Here is a 6,185-nt window from a genome sequence, read left to right on the forward strand (position 1 = left end):
GGCAGGACTTAATTAGGTCTAGTGGCCATATTAGTGAATACTTATTTATAAATGCATTTTTAACAAACATCAAAAATTAATCGAACAACAAACTAAAATCTACACTAAAATTATTAGCAAAAGTGCATACATATACAAAATTACAAATAATATATCACCTTTATATCTAAAAAAATCATTTGTTAAACACAACATTTATTTTATAGCAGTATATCAGTTTGTGATAATATGTACGTATAGTAGTAAAATTTCATAAACGAAATTGTAATTAACTTGAATATATAGTTATATTGAATTGAAATTGAAATGAAATATTAGCTAGAGGTATTTAAAAAAAATTAAGTGATGTTTAAAAGTAATTTTTTTAACATCTATTATATGAATCAATTTATTATAACTTTTTTTTAAAAGAAGTTGAAATGTGTATATATAGAATAATTATGAACACCAAAATAAAAAGGAATATATAGTTGTCATAAAGATAATAGAAAAGATTTAAAATGATATTATTATAGAATCAAATATTAACAAAAAAAAAAGGGTTAAAAAGGAAAGGGGAGTTTTGGAGGGACAAAATAACACCAGGATGTGACACATGTCACTCCCGGTGTTTGTTTTAGTATTAAGTTATTTTTTTACAATTTTCTTTTTTAAAAAAACCTTAAAATATATTTTTAAAAAAAACCTTAATTAAAAATCAAACCCCCCTACCCAACCCCACCGGCCCCACCACCCCTCCTCCTCCATTGCCAGTCCCCCTATCCCTGTCGTCGTTGTCCCACCCACTCATTCCCCACCGATGTCAGGCCTCCCCCCGACCCCTTTCTAGGCGTCCTTTCCTTCCCTTCCCCGTTTCTGTAATCCCCCATATTTTCAACCTAATTAAATTATATTTTTTTATTATTTATACAAATTTTTTTTTATTTTAATTTTATAATATGAATTATTTTGATGTAAAAACAATAAGATTTTCAAGCTAAAACTATTAAGTGTTTAATTTAAATCATAATCCCTTTTAAGTATACTAGCCCACTACTTAAATCTTACTCAAGCCCAGACCAATCCTACTCCTACTTGGATTAGGAAAGTGAAGCCCACAAAATTATAAAACCCAAAAACCCTTATTTCCCCCTCACTTCTCTTCCTCCTCTTCACGTAATTCACAAGAGAAAAGAAAAAAAGAACTTGAAGCTTCAACTGTTGCCGCTGCCCAGCCCGACGCACCACCACTCTGGCCATCTTCTACTCGTCGTCGACCACCGCCCAGCCACCGTTTCGCCCTTCTCCTTCCCTCCTTTGTTCTTTCTTTTTCCTTAAATTATTTCAAGTTTTAAGCTTTATTGGTTCTTGGTTTTGATTATTATTTTTTATGAGTTAATAGAGTTTAATTGATATTAAAGACTACAAATTTATGATCTATATTCTGTTTAAATTTATGAGTAAAATTTCAGATTAGTATAATTGAGAAAATAAGGGTTAAAGTATTGATTTTTCATGTTTTAGGGCTTGAAAACGTGTTAACCAAGTTATCTAATCATATTATGTTTAAATTACATTAAAGTATAATTATTTTGATTATGAATAAAATTTCATATTAGTAAAGTTTCAATTTTTATGAACAAGTTGTGTTAGTTTCATATTTTTATGCTTCTAATCCTATAAAATAATTATTGTGGGTATTTTATGATTAAAAAGCTTTGAACTTTAAATTATAACCTCAAGAATAAATTTTCAGATTTTATACTTTTTATTTTGAAGCCTCTAATTGCATTGAATTGGTATATTTTTGGGTTTTTAACACACTAACTTACTAAATAATGATTATTTCAAGTAATTATGTTTATGGGGTTATTTTATATATTTAAACCAAATTTTCAGATTATTCACTTACTTTAAAGTTGCTGTAATTTTGTATTAAACGCTATATTTTCATGATTTTAGCATATAAACGTATAGTTGGGATGTTATATTATTAATTTTGACTAATGGGAACAATTTAAATGCTTTATTTTGATGGTTTAAGAGGTTTTACAGTAGTTTGGTATTGCTGTAAATTTGATTATTTGAGTATTGATTGAAATTTTATTGTTTGGTTTAGGAGAGGAGTTTATAGAAGGTGATTTCTAGTGAGTAAAGTGGCATACCAATTCGTTTACTCAAGGTATGTACGAGTTACGAAACCTTGATTTTAGATGCATGTTTAGGGACGGATCGAGAACTTAGTATCATGTATAGAGAAGACTAGACTAAATTGTTTGGTTATACATTGTGATTTCCGTATGTTGTGCACTATTCTATATTGCAAGTATTGTTTATGCTCTAATTATGCAAGATGCGCTTAGAGGCAAAGGTATGTGATTTGGTGAAATGATTCATTTATTACTCGTTCATGATCATGGAGATAGAATGAGTAAAGGAGGAAATTTAAGTCTTATATGACGAGGTTAAGATTGTGGGGTGTTTTATGCACTCAAGGTGTTTATACACCGAGGTAGTTAAAGGAATAAATAATAAATGTTGCTTGTCACTAATAAATCAAGAATTGAAATTGGAAGTTTGCTTTACTTGATTGAGTTGATATTAGATTGATTGTATTGTTTTGCAAATGAGTCATCACCAAGTCTAAACTTGTAAATCACGTAAAGTGCAAGATGGATGAGCAACAAAACTCTGGATTTGTGCAAATCTGGAGTAATGACAATCAGGGGTTGGGGTACACGGGGTATTAGCCGTGCACTTTTCTTGAGGTCATCTGATCTACGAGTCTCTTATTTCAAATAATTTTCAAAAACTAGGAGTTAGATAAGATCTCATACTAGCTACGGTCACGGAGTCGCGCCCGTGGTCGTTGGATGTTTTATTGATGTTTCCGAAAGGAGGCATGGGGTTTTTCTTATATTGATGTTCTAAATGGAGCATGGGTTGGACAACCTCATCTATTGCTTAATCCAATGAATAAAAATGATGAGTTAACTACTTGAAATAGTGAAGTCTTAGTAAACTGATAGTTGAGTCGTATGTTGAGTCTATAGTTCGGTAATGTGTGATGATTAATTATTAGTAGCATGCTAAGGATTTCATATTATGTTTCGCAGCTTGTATGTACTCAGCTTTGCTGATTGCGTGCTTTGTGTGTCTTTCTTTGGTCATGGCCTTCGCCTTTCAACGACCCTGTGACGATCCAATTTTTACACTTGTAATATTGGGGAGCAGATTAACCACAGGTTCTTACACATGCAGCATTCGTATCTAGGTGGTGGGATCTTGAGTTGAGAGTTGGTTGCGTTTCTCATTTTAATTGCTATTTACTTTTGAAGTTACTTAAACTTGTTTTCATTTTTATACTACTTCTATTGGTTTGAGTTTTGAATAAGGGTCTTAATGGTTCCAAGTTGTAAGACTTAATTTGGTTTTGTTTGTTAGTTTTGAAACTTATTTATAACTGATTTAGTTTTCCACTGCTAATTTCTGATATAGTCTTAACGTTTGAACACGTGGCGGTAGCACGCCAGTAATTCTCTTGAATATTGTTCAGAGTACTCACAGTTTTGAAGAGAGAATTATTGGGGTGTTACAGTTTCTGTCCTCCCTTATCCATCCATGTCTCCGATTCCGACCCCACATCCTACCTAGTTCCTATTTCACCCCCTTTTCCCTACCACATTTCAGATGCTAGCACCCCTTTTTCCTTCATGCAAGCTCTTTCTTTTTTCCACAAGTTAGGGTTTGATTGGGTTTTGAGGGTGGATCGGCGCGCGGTTTCACAATGATAGGCAAGGAGGGCGGTGGTTTCACGGTGGATTCGAAGGCTATGGGTGGAGATTTGTGGGTTTGTTTCAAGGATGGGGGTGGGAGGGAAGGCGGTTTTGAGGGTGGTGCCGGAAGAGGGGTTGTTTCCAGTGTGGCTGGGTGGGGTTAGAGTTAGACTTGATCAAGGATAGCCCAACCCGGCCCGGCCCGATTTTGGGCGGGTTTTGGGCAAATTTATCTGCTCCGAAATTGGGTTGGGCCCGGCCTTGCACGAAATTTTATTTTTTTTGGGCGGGTTTGGGAATGCGATTTTATGTATTTTTAGTTAATTTTTTTGGCCCGGCCCGAAAAGCCCGCACGACCTGGCCATTTTGGGCGGGTTTGGGCACAAAAATTACGGCCCGAAGATTGGCTTGGCTCGAGGAGTGGGCTGATTTTTTCGACCTTGGCCCGGCCCGCCCAATGATCACCTCTAGTTAGAGTGCTTTCCGGGGAGTTCGTAGTGGATGTGGAGGTAGAGGAGGTTCACGGGAAGATGGTGGTGTTTGGTTTTTTTTCAAAATTTCAGCTTTTTTTTAAAAAAAAAAAAAATAGATCAATAATATTAATAAAATGTTAAAATTAAAAAAATATCTTAACAAATTACAACTAGACACATGTCAAATGTAACCAGTAAAACAAGTTACTGGTTTTTCGTTCTATTTTTGAAAGATATATGTCAAAGGTCGTGTTATTTTGAAATAATCAAAAGGTCGTTTTATTTTTGAAAGACCACAGAAAGGTCGTGTTATTCTTGGCATATATTCTTGGCAAATTTTCCCTCTAAAAATACAAGTTCATCTTCGTGATAAATAATAATGGTTTATCTAGTGGTAATATCATATGAAAAAATCCAAGTTAACATCTAGATAAACTTATAAGTTTATTACATGCACTAGTACAAAAACATAAATGGGCATCGACAAATTAGCACCGGTTATTAAAATTCAGTGCCAAAGAAACAAACTTAAACCAACAAAAATTAAAAACCTCAAAAGAGTGGTTAACCGGTGCTCCTTTTGCTTTTATTTTTATTTTTTTTACATTTTCTAACACAAAGAGCACCAGTTACCCGGTACCCTTTATTTTTTAATTTCTACCCCTTTACTCTCTCTCATCTGATTCTCTCTTATCTCTCGTTCTCTGATTCTCTCTCATCTGCCTCTCTCGTTCATCTTCCTCTATTTTTTTTAAACTCGTTCATCTTCCTCTATCATCTCTAGTTCTCTCATGCATTTTCTTTACCTTTTGTTCTCATTCTCAACAACCATTACTGCTCTCCTTCGAAAACCGCTGCCGTCAATTTGAACAAGAACAACCATTCGCCATCGTCGTCAGTCAATAATGGAGGTAAGGGCTTCCGGTTTCTTCTATTTTAATCAATTCTATATGCGTTTGTCTTCAACAACAACAAAATTGAATCAATTTTGAACCAAAAAATAGAAATTCAAGGTTAGGGTTTCTGGGTTATTTAGCTTTGTGTGAGATGATAAGGGTTTCTGATTATTATTTACTTTTTTGTGATTATGGTAACGGTGGTCGATGCTTGGATTTCTATGTATTGGAATGGCGTCTTTCTTCTCTCTCCTCTTCTTCACGGCGTCCCGTTGCCTCATTGTCACTCGTCGATTTGTCGTCGTATGATATTAGGGTTCAACACCATGTTAAATGGGTTTCAACCTGAGCAGATTTTTATCACTCTTTCTTCTCATTATCATACTATTTGGATTTCTTGGATCACAGGTTTGAATCTTTGAATTCAATTGATTTAATTTGGTTTTTGGTGAATTTGATTTTTTTTTAGTTTTGGAAATGATTCAACTGAACGATTGGTTAGGAATTTGGATTTTTTAGTTTTGATTTTTTTGTTCATAATTTTTTAGTTTTGATTTTTTTAATTTGATCTTTTTAGTTTTGATTTTTTTTTGTTCATGATTCTGATGATGTCAAATTTAATTGCCAAAATTACTGCAGATAATAATACTTAGAGTACATAATTAATGGTTAGGAATTTGGATGATTGTCTTAGCTTGGTTGGTCTTATTAAATTATTTTAATTCGAGGTTAATTCTATTATAAAGATTTGAACTTTTGGTGTTTTTTTGATAAATCCATTTACCTTGCTAGTGAGTTTTGAACTTCTAATCTTGTAAAACAACTTTTAGATCAAGCATCATGATTGTGGAAAATATATTATTATTAGTGAAATGATTAAATACTCCCACTTCACTTGGAGTTGACTGTCATGTACATGGTATAATTTGAACTAAATGTGGTAGTATTAAGTTTATGTCAAGCCATGATGTATGGTAATTTCTTTTGATTTTTTGGTAATTGAGGGGAGGTAGGCCCGAGCACATCAACTGGCATCTGCTAAGCGGGGTGAAAAGGGTGTA

The sequence above is a fragment of the Chenopodium album genome, chromosome 10 (assembly GCF_948465745.1).
Source record: "Chenopodium album chromosome 10, dcCheAlbu1.1, whole genome shotgun sequence".
Taxonomy (NCBI): Eukaryota; Viridiplantae; Streptophyta; class Magnoliopsida; order Caryophyllales; family Amaranthaceae; genus Chenopodium; species Chenopodium album.